The 16,129-nt window shown below is 35.9% G+C and overlaps 1 protein-coding gene and 1 long non-coding RNA gene across 10 annotated transcripts in view; one reads left to right on the top strand and one right to left on the bottom strand.

The window, feature by feature from the left end:
* LOC115942825 (uncharacterized) overlaps positions 1 to 16,129 on the top strand; it is a 455,446-nt gene that overhangs the window by 83,168 nt on the left and 356,149 nt on the right. Inside the window, exon 4 of one of the 7 annotated variants that reach the window (XR_014143166.1) lies at positions 10,681 to 10,725. The exons of the other annotated variants lie outside the window; for them this stretch is intronic. This is a non-coding gene — a long non-coding RNA (uncharacterized LOC115942825). The remainder of the gene's footprint in view (positions 1 to 10,680; positions 10,726 to 16,129) is intronic. 7 annotated transcript variants of the gene reach the window in all.
* The window catches only part of LOC102741513 (N-deacetylase and N-sulfotransferase 3), a 163,769-nt gene that overhangs the window by 56,454 nt on the left and 91,186 nt on the right, over positions 1 to 16,129 (bottom strand). The gene's annotated exons all lie outside the window — the stretch shown is intronic.

The following is a 16,129-nucleotide window of genomic DNA, read 5'->3' on the forward strand; positions in this document are numbered from 1 at the left end:
GTTGGGAATGCAAACTGGTGCAGCCACTCTGGAAAACAGTATGGAGGTTCCTCAAAAAGTTGAAAATAGAGCTACCGTATGACCCAGCAATTGCACTACTGGGTATTTACCCCAAAGATACAAATGTAGTGATCTGAAGGGGCACCTGCACCCCAATGTTTATAGCAGCAATGTCCACAATAGCCAAACTATGGAAAGAGCCCAGATGTCTGTCAACAGATTAATGGATAAAGAAGAGGTGCTATATATATACAATGGAATATTATGCAGCCATCAAAAAATTGAAATCTTGCCATTTGCAAGGATGTGGATGGAACTAGAGGGTATTATGCTAAGTGAAATAAGTCAATCAGGGAAAGACAATTATCATATGATCTCACTGATGGAAGGAATTTGAGAAACAAGACAGAGGATCATAGGGGAATGGAGGGAAAAATGAAACAAGACAAAAGCAGAGAGGGAGACAAACCATAAGAGACTCTTAATCTCAGGAAACAAACTGAGGGTTGCTGGAGTGGAGGGGGTGGGAGGGATGGGGTGGCTGGGTGATAGACATTGGGGAGGGTATGTTTTATGGTGAGTGCTGTGAATTGTGTAAGACTGATGAATCACAGACCTGTACCCCTGAAACAAATAATACATTATATGTTAATAAAAAAAATCAGTGCTTTACCTCTCTTGTAAAGAAGAAGTGATGGAAACTCATTAAAGAAAAATTGTAAAATATAGAAAAGCAGAAAAAAAATATACCTATTTCTCAACATTCAAAGATGCATTTCTTTTCAGTATTTAAACAGTTTTGATACTTTATGTATAATATTGCATCCTATTTATATAAAATAAATCTACTTTTCATGTTATTGCCAAATTATAAACAGGCATAAATTTTTAAATTTGTATAATAAGTGGACATAATTTATTTAAACATTTCCCTTTAGTTGGACATAATTTGTTTACATTTTATCTTCCCATTACAATGTCTTTTTCTGTATTTAGTATTCTTTCCTTAGGACAGATTCGTAGAAGTGGAATTATAGTATTAAGAACATAAAGATTTTTCAAGGCTTTTGCCAAGTTGGAAAATGGCAATCTCAGAATCATAATTTTAATACAGAGGACACCTAGCCAAGCCTTCCTGGCATTTAACTGTCCTGTTTCCTCCAAACGAATGTCTCAGCCTTCTGCTTCACTATCCATAGAGAATCTCACCTGGGGTTTGCTCACTTTACTCATGACAGTGCAGTGAGTATTCAGATGGCCTGATAATAATTTTTGAATCTTAATTTATAATGTCTATTAAATATCTAATTTCTAACAAAAAGAGCACATGAAAGCACAGTGTAAACTCTGCAGAACCAAGGTGAGCATGTCCTTTGTTGTCTTAGAACCTGCACTGCTCATTGGCCCCATAGCTGGCTGTGAGCTCAGGACATGCTGAATTTACCAACCAGCCCTACTTAACACAATGTTCACTGGTTTGGAAGGAAAGATGTGGCGATCCCACTCGTCTTAGAAACCAGAAGGCCCAATTATCTATGTGACTAACACCTCCCCTGAAGGCTGTATCACATGACCTTCAGAAAGAATCACAATTCAGCTGAGTCCCAAGGCCAAACATCAGGAGCAAATATATCTGAATGCAAATATGGCTCCAGTGAGGGCCCCTATCCAAGAGAGGAAATTACTAATGTCTGCAACAGGCAGCACCGTGCTCTAGGGCCACAGACAAGTCAAGTCTGACAGAACACTGAGCATTAGCCAAAGGCAAGAAAGCCAGCAGGTTAAATCCTGCAAAATAAAATCTTGTTAAGACCTACTAGTTATTACAGGGCACGCTTAGGCAATCTAAACCTCAAATATAATACAATACAATGTGCCCTGGTGGTAAGATTGAAACTGTGTATCTTGTCCTGAAGGGAATACCAAATTGGTGAAATCCCAACTAGAATATAACTGGGAACCTTCTTAAATTTTCCTTGCTGGCCCAGATTTTCCTTTCCTAGGCCGAATTCTCCGGCCTCTGTGGGGGTAGTGAGAAAGCATCTGGCTTTGACGGAGTTCATCTAGGGCTGAAGTTCTTACAATCAAGAAAGGAGTGAATGGGCAGGGAACTGAGGTTTCACATCAAATCAGAAGCTCTCCAAGAATTGTACACAAGGATTTATGCATGAGATGTATACAAGGCATCAGTTAAAATGGGATATTGTAAACAACATATTGTTTCTAAATTGTGCAAGCACACCTGTGGGGCTTTTGTACTTGCTATTCTCTCTGGGGTTGAAATCCAGGAGGTAAGGACTGGGGATCACAGAGTCCTGGAGGTCTTGGTAAGGAGTCTGGCTTCTACTCTGAGTAGGGAGGTTTAGAGGATGTGGGGAGAGAAATAATGTAATCTGACTTATATTTTATTTTCCTCTCAATTATTTGAGAAGCATATGTTAAACAGAGAAAAGCAAACTATTAGGATGATGAACATCTGTATATCCTTCTATTCTCTGATACCTTACATTTCACTATGTCTGCTTCATATTTTGTTTCTTTCTCTCTTTAAATATCTTTTATTTTGCTAAATCATTTGAAAATAAGTTACAGATGTCAAGACACTATTGACAAATCCTTTGGCATGCATCATCTAAGAACATGTATATTATAAAAACAAATAGCATTATCATACACAGGAAAACATTATTAATTCAATATCATCTGTTGTATAGTCCATATTTACATTGCCCCATTTGTTCCATAATTGTGGCAAATTATAATATCCAAAGATAGCCACCACAATTTCTCTCTCTTCTAGAACTTTGTCACTCCCCTGTAAAGAGGTGGAATCTAATTCTCCTCCCTTTGAATGTGGGTAGGCTTTTGTGATGCAGAAATGATGCTGTGACTTCTGAATCTAAAGCAGTTCTGCTTCTGCTTTGCTTGCTGTGACACTGGATGGAGACTTAAAGCTCTGTGATTGCCCTGAGGCCATCCTGATGTGAGGAATCCCTTAGAAGCCTGTGGGTACAGATCACATAAAAAGCCCTGAGACTGATACCCGGCCAGCTCCCTGCTGTTCCAGTGGTCTAGTGTCCTAGTTCCAGTTCTCATCTGACTGCAACCTCAAGAGACACCTGAGGCCAGAATCACCCAGTCTAGCCCTTCCTGAATTCTGACCTACTAAAACCATAAAAGATGATAGAAGGATTAATTTTTTTTAAGACTTTGTATTTTGGGTTATTATGTTACCCAGTAATAACACCTAGAAAAATGACTTTTATTTAAAAAAAAATTCACGATCCAGTGAAGACTTAAGCAATCTACAGATTTAATACCATCATCTCTATCAAAATACCAACATTTTTCACAGAACTAGAACAAATCATCCTAAAATTTGCATGGAGCCACAAAAGACCCTGAAGAGCCAAAGGAATCTTGAAAAAGAATAACAAAGCTGGAGGCATCACAATTCCAGATTTCAAGTTACACTGCAAAGTTGTAGAAATCAAAACAGTATGGTGCTGGCACAAAAATGGACATATACGTCAGTAGAACAGTAGAGAAAACCCAGAAACAAACCCACAATTATATGGTCAATTAATCTATGACAAAAGAGGAAAGAATATGCAATGTGGAAAAGACAGCCTCTTCAAAAATGGTGTTGGGAAAACTGGACAGCTACATGTAAAAGAATGAAGCTGGACTACTCTCTTATACCACACACAAAAATAAACTCAAGATGGTTTAAAGACCTAAATGTGAGATGTGAAACCATAAAAATCCTGGAAGAGAACACAGACCGTAACCTCTTTGACATTGGCCACAGCAACATTTTTCTAGATATGTCTTCTGAAGCAAGGGAAACAAAACCAAAAATGAACTGTTGGGACTACATCAAAATAAAAAGCTTGTGCACAACAAAGGAAGCCATCAACAAAACTAAAAGACAAACTCCTGAACAGAAGATATTTGCAAATGGCATCTCTGATAAAGGGTTAGTATCCAAAATATATAAAGAACTTATGCAAATTACCACCCAAAAAACAAATAATCCAATTAAAAATGGGCAGAAGACATGAATAGATACTTCTCCAAAGAAGATGTCCAGATGGCCAACACTTATGTAAAGATGTTCAACATTGTTAATCATCAGGGAAATGCAAATTAAAACTACTATGAGATATCACCTTATACTTATTAGAATGGCTAAAGTTGAAAAGTCAAGAAATAACAAGTATTGGTGAGGATGTGGAGAAAAAGGAACCCTTGTATGCTGTTGGTAGGAATGTAAATTGGTGCAGCCACTGTGGAAACCAGTATGGAGGTTCCTCAAAAAATTAAAAATAGAAGTACCATATGAGTCCATAATTCCACTATTAGATATTTACCCAAAGAAAGTGAAAACACTAATTTGGAAAGATATATGCACCCCTATGTTTACTGCAGCATTATTTACAATAGCCAAGATATGGAAGCAACCTAAGTGTCCATCAATAGATGAATGGATAAGGAAGATGTTGTATATAAATGCAATGGAATATTACACAGCCATAAAAAAGATGAGATTGTGCCATTTGAGACACCATGGATGGTCCTAGAGGATATTATACTAAGTGAAGTAAGTCAGACTGAGAAAAAAATACCATATGATTCTACTCATATGTGGAATCTAAAAAAAAGAAAATGAATAAAGAAAAAGCAGAATTAGATATGTAAATCAGAGAACAAACTGATGGTTGCCAGAGTGGGGGAGGGTTGGGATTGGGCAAAATAGGTGAAGGGGAGTGAGAGATACAGGCTTCTAGATATGGAATGAATAAGTGACAGGAATAAAAGGCACAGGCATAAGAAATATAGTCAATGATTCTGTAATAGCAGTGTATCAGGACAGATGGTAGCTACAGTTGTGGTGAATATAGCATAAAGTCAACTAAACTTGTCAAATCTCTAAGTTGCACACTGAGAATAATGTAACATTGTTTTTCAGCTGTATTCAAAAAAGAAAGTATTGTCAAGAATACAAAAAGGTATTTTTTAAAGTTTTTTTTTTTTAAACTATGGTAACAAGTAACATGAATTCTATCCTGTTAGCAAATCTTAAATGTACATTACAGTATCGTTAACTACATACACATTGTTGTAGAGCAGATCTCTAGAACTTTTTCATCTTGCATGACTGGAGCTCTATACCCACTGAACAGCAACTCCCCATTTCCTCCTCCCCAATCCCTGGCAACCACCACTATGCCTTGTTTCCAGGAGTTTGGCTACTTTATTTTATTTTAAAGATCTTATTTGTTTATTTGAAAGAGAGAGAGTAAGAGAGAGAGCCTGAGATGGGGGAGGGCCAGAGGGAGAAGCAGACTCCCCGCTGAGCTGGGAGCCCAATGTGGGACTCGATCCTGGGACTCCAGGATCATGACCTGAGCTGAAGGCAGTCGCTTAACCAACTGAGCCACACAGGTGCCCCCAGGAGTTTAGCTACTTTAGATACCTCAAACAAGTGGAGTCATGAAAGATCTGTCCTTTTGTGACTTTTTTCACTTAGCATAATGTCCTCGAGTTTCATCCATGCAGTAGCATGTGACAGGATTTCCTTTCTTTTTAATTAAAAAAATTTTTTTTTGTGAGATTTTATTTATTTATTTGACAGAGAGAGACACAGCGAGAGAGGGAACACAAGCAGGGGGAGTGGGAGAGGGAGAAGCAGGCTTCCCGCCGAGCAGGGAGCCTGATGTGGGGCTCGATCCCAGGACCCTGAGATCATGACCTGAGCTGAAGGCTTAATGACTGAGCCACCCAGGCGCCCCTCCTTTCTTTTTAAAGATGGATAATAATATTCCATTGTACACGTATATCACATTTTCTTTATTCATGCATCTGTCAATAGACATTTAAGTTATTTCTACTTCTTGGCCATTGTGAATAATGCTGCCCTGAACATAGGCGAGCAAATATCTCTTCAAGATCCTGTTTTCAATTCTTTTGGACAAATACCCAGAAATTGGATTGCTGGATCATAGGCTAGTTCTATTTTTAATTTTTGAGGAAATACTATACTGTTTTCCATAGCAGCTGCACCATTTTAAATTCTTGCATTAGGGACCACTTTGCACAACCACTAGGATGTATGAGAACACCTGTTCTTCCACAACCTTGTTAACATAATTTATCAATATTTTGAATTTTGGTCAACATGGTAGATAAATAATATCTCAGTATATTTAACCTTGCATTTTTCTTCCATGAATGAAACTGAGCATCTTTTCATAAATGACTTTCAAAAAGAATCTGTCTAGATGCTATGTTGGGAGATCATTCTGCCCAGTAATGCAAACTCTCTTGAGTCAATTCTGTGATTCTGTGATTAGGTACTTTACAGGCAACCGGATTTCCCTTCAGATTCAAAGGATAGTACATATGTAGGCATTGTAAATTAATCCAGTGTCATTTATTGAAAACTATTTGCCCCAAATTTTGCAGTATATTGTGGTTATAAAACAGAATAATACATAATGTCTTATATCAAGGAATGCACAGACTATTGGATGAGAAAGATAACTGATTATGGTGCTGTGGGCAAGTTATGTTAGGGTTATGCCTGGGTGGTATGCGAATACAGAGAAGAAACTGGAGAGTGGTGGGAAGTCTTCTATAAAAAGATGATATATGAACTCAGATTTGCTGGAAAGAATCAACTTGAACCCAGTAGTGTTCTTTAAGGCACAGAATGAGACAGTAGGTCCTATTTAGGGAAACTGGGTGGAGCGAAAGATGTATATATGATTATTGAAAGAAGGAGAAACTATCAAAGGATTAAACAAGGAATAACATAATATTCATTTCTTTAACATAATATCAATTTTTAAAAATTTCTTAATATCCATTCCAATGACTTGAGAATTTATCATATTTCTGTTTTTCTTAACTGTGGAAATCAAAAGGACTTAACCATACTTTCTTGTAGTATTTTAAATCTCACAGTGGCAAGTAATTATATAACACCATAGTTAGTCATGAAGAACATTACTGATAGAAAAATAGGGCTGATATGGAGGATAGCAAATAAATGAAATAAAATAATTTGGCTTTACAAGTTTAAAAGTCTTATCAATTTAGAAGTAACATCAACAAGATAAAAAGTGATTCTTTTATTATTATTTTTTATTTGTAGTTCTTGAAACGTACATTCAACATTTTCCCTTGGCTATAAGTGCTTATTAAAGCTTTTTACAAAAGCACTTTTTTTGTCTTAGATTTTTTTAATTGTATAAATTTCAGGTGTTTAGCTTTATAATTTGACATCTGCACACACTACAAAGTTATTACCACCACAAATCTAGTTACCACCCATCACCATACAGTTGACCCCCTTTGCCCATTTCACCCACACCTGAACCTCCTTTTCCTCTAGTAACCACTAGTCTGTTCTCTGTATCTATGAATTTATTTTTATTTTTTTGTTTATTCATTTGTTTATTTTTCTTAAATTCCACATTTGAGTGAAATCACATGGTATTCGTTTTTCTCTGACTTATTTTGCTTAGCATAATATCCACAAGAACCATCCATGTTGTCACAAATGGCAAGATTTCATTCTTTTTTATGGTCAAGTAGTATTCTATTATATAAATGTACCACATCTTCTTTATCCATTCATCTGTTGCTGGACACTTAGGTTGTTTTGATACCTTAGCTATTGTAAATAATGCTGCAATGAACAAAGGGTGCATATGTCTTTTCAAACTAGTGTTTTTGTATTCTTCAGATAAATACCCAGAAGTAGAATAGCTGGGTCATATGGTAGTGTTATACTTAATCTTTAAAGGAATCTCCATACTGGTTTCCATACTGGCTGCATCAATTTATAATCTTACCAACAGTGCATAGGGTTCCCTTTTCTCTACATCTTTTCTGACATGTGTTATTTCTTGTCCATTTGATAACAGATATTCTAACAGGGGTTAGGTGATATCTTACTGTGGTTTTGATTTTGATTTGCATTTCTCTAATATTAGTAGCATCTTTCCATGTGCCTGTTGGCCTGTGCCTGTATGTCTTCTTAGGAGAAATGTCTTAGTCCCTGAGGAGAGTCCCTGCTGTCCTGCCTTTCCAGTGGATGCTTTAAGGTTTGTAAATGGGTCTCCTTTATCTACCATCTATGTGCTTTACAAATTGGGTGTTTTGGGCTGGTTTCTGGGTCAAGTAAGTTTGCTCACAAGCCTTTTAAGAGCAGGTTTTCCATTCTCCACGGTTTTGTAATTTTCTTGAACATAATTCCATTGATTTTCAAAGCCTTTTGTTTGGGGGGCTTGTTTTTCCTGTGCAGGATCTAAGGATTGGAATGCCTGATATAGAGCTTTGATCTGTCACTCCTCAGGGAAAAGTTCTGCACCTTTCATATCCCTCTTGATTGTGACTTGCTGTGGCTGGGGTGTGTTTGTATTCCCTCAAGAATCCATGTCTCTGCTTCTGTTTACCCTCTTGATGCTACACTTTTATCCTCTGTTGTTGAGGCTCTGTTCATTCTATTTTTAGGTCCCTTTCAGAAGGAATTATTCTATATGTAGTTGCAGATTTGTCATGTCCATGGGAGGAGATGAGTTCAGGATCTTGCCATGCCAACATCTTGAACTCAGCTCCCCAAAGCACTTGTTTGTTTGTTTGTTTTTTACTCAACAAGGAGATGGGTTCCTTTTTCCTAGAAAATGGCTGGAAATTTTAAACCATTCACACATTTTTTCGGTACCAGGTAACTGAGTCACATTGAGAGTAATGTGCATCACATTAAGGCCAATTTAACCAAGAATGCAGAAGCAGCATGTTGGTAGAACCACTGAACTCAGAGTCAAGAAAATCAGGGTTCTCAATGTAGTGTTCAATGATTCATTAGTTGTGTATAAACCCAGCTACATCAAAAACTAATGATGTACAATACAGTGGCTAACTGAACATAATAAAAAATAAAAATTAAAAAAATTTATATTTAATAGTAAGTAAAAAAAACCCTCCTAAATATATATATATTTATATATATATATTTATATTTATATATATATAATGCCCATGCTACTGGAAAAAAAAAGAAAATCAAGGTTCTCAACAGAATACTACAGGAATGATCTTGAGCCTAAAATTAGTGATTGAATAGATAAACTTTGTGGCTCTTTTCAGCTTTAATATCCACTGTTCCATGTCAGGCTAATTCATCATCACTTGTGAAAACCTACCACCATTAAGGGTCAGTTAAAAATTTCCTGGATCATGAATTTCACTTACTTGCAAGTAGAGAATCTTCCAGAATGTAGTTTTATTAAAACCAGTCTTGTTATTATTCATATTTGGATATACCATGAGTCAAGTGATGCTCCTAAGACATAACTATTCATGCATTAAGTCCATCATTTAAAAAAAATTAGTGACCTCTTATTATATTCAAGAGACTGACCTAGACACAGTAGGAGCACAAAAATGAAACACACATATAGATCATTCCTGCAAGAATGTTTCCTTATATAGAAAAAAAGATGTGAACTCAATCATGTGGTGAGGTAGGTGTTAGGTGACATATGAGACTTACAGATAGAGAACAACTAAAACTGAGTAAATATTAATTCTATCCCTGATAGGTCATAAATAATATAACATAAATAATGTTTTTAACAGCTGAATGTATTCTACTATGGCAAAACATAATTTGCTTTACCAGTACCCTATACCCACTTTTTTGGTCAATTAAGTTCATTTATTTATGAAGAATTTTTTTTCTTAGTGGAAGCAAAAAACAAGCAGCACTAGCAGAGAAGGACTATATAGTCTGTAGTAGAAGAGACATTCAGACAAAGGAAAAGCATTTGTGTGTTCATATTAAAGTATGAAGGCAAGATCAAGATTAGTAATTCTAATTTTTATGGACCCTAGAATTGCCTTAGACTCAGAAGAACCCTTCAGATCCCATGGGCCCTGATTGTTCAGCTTTCTGCAGACAGCACACCCATTACTTGAGGTAACCTGAGTGAGTCTCTCATCCTCATAACCAGAGGAACTCAACAAAAACAAGTCTCTGTAAAGAAGAGACCATTACATATAATAGTGCGTGATTCAGTCCCAGCCAACTCATGAAATAGGTTCTACTTACGCTTTTGATTGGAGAACTATCTTACCAGCACCCAGATTTCCTTTCCTTTTAGATTCATTGTCCTTTTTTTGTATCAGGTCATTGGAAAAGTCCATTTCTCTTTCTTAATATATGTTAAATACAAATTAGGTACGAGGCCTCATGTTTAAACATGGGAATGGTTTTGGAGATGAAGGACACATTCTCTACCACAAGAAGCAAACAGACTCATAGCAAACCCACAATTACAGTGTAAGGTAATAAGTACTTCGAGAGAGTCTGCAGAGGATGCTATGGGAACACAAGGCGGGGCCAGAGTAGAGGAAGTTTCCTGAGGAAGGTGATCTCTAAGCTAAGCTTTAAAAGATAAACAGTAGTTACCTCTACTTTAAACTCCAGTTCAAGTTAGGGTTCTCTGGTCCCTAAGAAAAACATTTATTCTCATTGCTTTTTAAATCCTACTGCAGATTTGAGTTCATTTTCAATTCTGATACCTTGATCTTAGGTCCATGATTTCTGTAGCAGTTTTTGGTAATCTTTGATTACCAACATTATTTCTCCATTTTCTTCCTTTGTAGTATTTCCCAAATCTGCCTGACCATAAGAATCAACTAAAGCTCATGGTAAGTATTCAGGTCCCCCAAACTGTTTCCTGGAGATTCTGATGCATTAAAGTTTGGATTTTTTTTTAAATCAGGTGTCTCAGGTAATACTCATTATTAGGCCTGTTCAGGAATCATTTTTCAACTATCCAAAGTTGTTATTATCATTTATTTAATTTTTAATAATGGGTTTTCTGTTACCCTTACAATTTTTTGCAAGAGTAGTAAATAAGAAAGGAAAGAAACAAAATTTCCCATTAGGAAAAAAAGATGAGTTTTATAGATAAAGACACATAAACCTAAATTATAGTTTTAAAAATATTTTTTTGTGGGTTAATTTTGGTTAAATTTTGTATATACAGCTATCTTGTGTGAACTTTGTTTTACTTTCATTGTAATCCATTCAAATGTGTTATTCCCAGTTAAGATACTCATTCTTTTTGCATCCATGCTTATGATTTTTCTTTAATTAGAGAAACACAATGTAGATTTAGCTTTTAGGGATTTGGGTAGGAGGGTATAGAGGGTATAGTGGATGGATGCTATGTCAAATTGAGAAACACAGAGACAAAAAGTATTTAATAAAATATGGGCATATAGGGATTATCTGCTGTTTGTATGGGACGTTTAACAGTTTGATGAAGGAAGTATAATTTTGCTATGCTGTCAGGGTTTTGCTCCATATGCATTCCACGCAATGTGGTAAGAGCATGAATCTCATGACTCTTTTGGCTTAATAAGTGAAGCAAGCACTGACTTTATTATCAAGTATGTTAAAGGGAGGCCAAGTGTCCCACAGACATCAGTTGTTAATAACTCAATACCTAGCAGCTGTTTATTGAATAAGAACATAAGCAAAGACTCAGAACAATTTGTAATTAGAAATAAGAACACTGGAGCAGAAAGGTGGTATCTTTTTTCAGAGCCATACAAGGTAATACGGCTCCCACAAGAACAACCACGTCTAATCCAGAACTATCCCATTTGTCACACTAGTTAGGTATTTTTGTATCTTCTTAAGACCGGTGGAACTGGAAATTCATGTTACAATGGACAGTATACTCTTACTAGTTCCTTTTGTATATCTGTCAGAGATTTATAGGCTTCTATTTGTTGAGGGCAGTGTAGTCATTGTCAATGAATATTTTTTGTCATCTTCCTAAGTTTCAGTTTTTAATATCCTTCTATATGGTATCTTACAGGTATATAAAGTAAGTAAACTCATTTTTAAAGGGTGTAGCACCATGAATTGATCAGGAATATTTGTGTCTGCGTATATGATACGTTTGTGTAGAAATTTTGTGCTTGTATGTACACAAAGAGCTCCCAATTCTTAGTGGTAGAATGAAATTAGCAAAGACCATTAAATTAATAAATAAGAACAGAAAGCCATTTATTAGTTTAAAATGGGAAATTGTAAATTATGGAGCAACTTAAATATTAGAATATGTACAATTAGAGGGGATCTTCTCCTGGTAGGCAGGTTACATGGGAAGTATTCACCAATTCAAAGATCTATAAAATTGCACTGCAAATTACTGTTCTAGTGAGTATAAGTTCTTATGATCAACATATTCTTTTCATATAGGAAAGTGAACTATAATCAAGAAGTCACTGGGTGAGTTTAGAAACAGACGCACACAAAAAACAAAAGAATTCTTAATTTCTTCATGGTCCTAGGATCAGATAGCCTGGTGGGCCCACCTCCCAACTGTACCTAAACTTCAAAGTCAATATATTAACCAAAATCTCTGTATCCAACCCACATCAGAGGGGTCTAGGCCTGTGATATTGGAAATATCATATGGAGAAGGCTGAGGTTTTCTCTCTCTTAGACAGTGCTAATATATTTTTATCTGCATTAAATTTATTTGGTCGGCACTTTTTTCTTTAGTAAAAAAAATGCTTTGGTAACAGTAGAACATTTCAAACTAGAGTGTTATTCTAGTTATCTTTGCTGTGATCTATTCTAATTTAACTCTGAGAGGTACTCTGTTGCAGCTACCTCTCACCCCAAACTTACTGTAGCACCTTGATATTATGTTGACATATGGGCAGGAAACTTTTAAAATACATTACTTGAAGTCCTGTTTATATTTTCATTTTCAACTCAAGTGTTGAAATATATTTGAATATATTTAAGAGATATAGGTATGTTTCCAATACACATATACCTTTTTGTATGTTGGAAAACTCATCAGCATTCTCAGAAAATGGTATTTCTAATCAAGGACTGGGGTATTACTTAAGCTTATAATGGCTATCATTCAAATCCACTATACTTAAATTTCATATCTTTCCTGCAGCTAATATCTACTTTGATTCCATCAAGGTTTTTCTCATTCTCATTCTGACCTAAAAAAGAGAGCCATCTGCCAAATTAGTAGCATGCCTCACTGCACCTGGACCTCTCTTAATTTTAACACAAGCTTTACCCAAACATGTAATTTTGGGATGGAGAATTCATGGGAAACAGGTCACTCCTCCTCACTCTTCTCCCAAGGCAACATCACTAACTAATGATAGCAGTTTTCCCTTGGGTGAGACTTGGGCTGAGTCTTAGAAGTGGACTTCTCAACCAGAAATCTCCAGGTGACTACACTTGCTTCCAAAAATTGGAGTTGGCATAGCAGATGAAATTAATTTGGATTCCTTCCCTATCTTATGGTATCTGACAAGAATTTGTCAATTTTGAATTCCAGTATTTATCTGAAAGTAATTGTCTACTGAAAATTTTCTGAATCGGGAAAGCACAAGTTTTCTGGAAAATTTTTTTTTCTCCCCTTTATTCCCTGTGGATCTTCTCATCAAGACAAACAAAATTGCCAAATATTATCTGTAAAGGCCTGAAAAGTAGCAAGATTTGCTAAACATTTAAAGCATTTGCTCAGCTAATTTAGCTCAAATTCCTATCCATGACTTATAAAAGCTTTACTACAAGATTTTTATTTAATTAAGAAAATAATTTGGGGGGGTGTGCCTGGGTGGCTTAGTTGGTTAAGCATCTGCCTTCGGCTCAGGTCATGATCCCAGGGTCCTGGGATCGAGCCCCTCATTGGGCTCCCTTCTCAGCGGGGAGTCTGCTTCTCCCTCTCCCTCTGCCCCTCCCCCCTGCTGTGTATGTGTGCACTCTCTTGTCAAATAAAATAAAATAATTATTAAAAAAGAAAATAATTTGGTTTTGAAGTAGTGAAAAACATTTCTTATAAATCTATTGTATATGAATGATCTAATATTGAATTTCTTCCATGTTAAGTGAAACTAATATCTAGAAAGTTCTGAAATTATAATACCACTAGGAATTTCTTAAGCCACCAAAGCAACTATTGGTTAAAAGAATCAAATAGGGGGCACCTGGGTGGCTCAGTCAGTTAAGTGGCCGACTCTTGATTTTGGCTCAGCTCATGATGTGGGTTGTGAGATCAAGCCTCGAGTCGGGCACTGTGCTGGGCGTGGAGTCTGCTTAAGATTCTCTCCCTCTCTCCCTTTGCCACCCGGCCCCGGCTCACACACACTCTCTCTCTAAGACAAAAAAAGAATCAAACAGATGATTATCTGTTCATAGTCCTATTGCTCTATGATGAAAGGAAATATAAAACATAAGAATTTTATACTTTACAGACTAAAGGGTCTTAAAATTATTGGTGAAAATGTTAACATATTAAGAATATTTTAACTTAGTCTTTAGTTCATAATCAAGTATTGGTTTAACTCTTTTGCCTGTGTATTACTGGCTGAATTGACAAAAAAGAAAGAGAGAGAGAGAGAGAAGAAGAAAGCCATAAGAGATGATTCCAAAGATGCTTCCATTTGTAAAGAATAGATATGTTAGAAAAATCAGATTATTTCTGATGTATAAATCAGAATTATTTATATTTTTGGGGTATGAAGACTGATAAACTTCCAAAAGGCAAAATGGCATACTACCTGAAATCATCTCAATTTTTGGATACACATGCTGATTTTTCCCAAAGAAGAGTTCCCCTTACTTCTAATATTTTATAGAAGTCGAGAAATAAATATAGTCATTAAATACAAGATGATGAAAAATACCTGTAATTTTATTTGTAAGAACTGTAAAATTAGGATCCAGAGTGGGGCTTTTCAAATTTATTCTCCTTATTTCTATCTTCTTCAACTTTCATGCTAATAGACTTTTTTTCATATTTGGAAAATTACACTTTTTCATCTTGAATATTGCTAATGCCAGGGGCAAACCCATACATCTGATAAATAAACCTAATTTTATTTTTTATGTTAGTGATATTCAGAAGGGAAATAAAATCCCTTCTTTTCCTTATACACGTTACTTCAATTAGTTCGTCTTTCTCTATACAACTTTATAATACTTGCCTCAGGCAGATATCTGCACAAAAGGTTCATTATGGAGCTGGCACACAAGTATTAAGAAGTGATGGAAGAAGAGCCGAAGCCAATTAAACAGGCTGCTCTGCCCAGCCTGAGACCTAGCAAGACAAGATCTCACATAAATGTATCCAAAATGACCATATTTGCTTATCTAATTCCTCTTCCATTTTGCTTATACCTTTACTTTAAATAGGAAGGGGAAAAAAAGAATAATAGTGTTAATGGTCACCTAAATGAGAAAACTGGTCCACAGTGGGAATAGGAGAGTTTTACAGGTGAAAAATCTTATTCTCTGGAAAAATGTCTATTAGTGTCTTCTGCCCATTTTTAATTGGATTATTCATTTTTTGGGTGTTGAGTTTTATAAATTCTTTATATAAGGAAGACATACAGATGGCTAACAGACACATGAAGAGATGCTCATCATCACTTATCAGGGAAAATACAAAACAAAACTATATGAGCTATCACCTCACACCTGTCAGAATGGCTACAATCAACAAAACAAGAAACAACAGGTGTTGGTGAGGATGTGGAGAATGGAGAACCCACTTGCACTGTTGATGGGATGCAAACTGGTACAGCCACTCTGGAAAACAGTATGGAGATTCCTTAAAAAATTAAAAATAGAACTATCCTATGATCCAGCAATTATACTACTAGGTATTTACCCAAAGAATATAAAAATACTAATTCAAAGGGATACATGCACCACAATGTTTATGGCAGCATTATCTACAATAGCCAAATTATGGAAAGAGCCCAAATGTCCATCGACTGATGAATGGATAAAGAAGAGGTGGTAGACAATAGCCAAACTATGGAAGGAGCCAAGATGTCCAACGACAGATGAATGGATAAAGAAGATATGGTATATATATCCAATGGAATATTATGCAGCCATCAAAAGGAATGAAATCTTGCCATTTGCAACAACGTGGATGGAACTGGAGGGTATTATGCTGAGGGAAATAAGTCAATCAGAGAAAGACATGTATCATATGTTCTCACTGATATGAGGAATTCTTAATCTCAGGAAACAAACTGAGGGTTGCTG

This window comes from Leptonychotes weddellii, chromosome 2 (genome assembly GCF_054177405.1).
Source record: "Leptonychotes weddellii isolate Sample4059 chromosome 2, ASM5417740v2, whole genome shotgun sequence".
Lineage (NCBI taxonomy): Eukaryota > Metazoa > Chordata > Mammalia > Carnivora > Phocidae > Leptonychotes > Leptonychotes weddellii.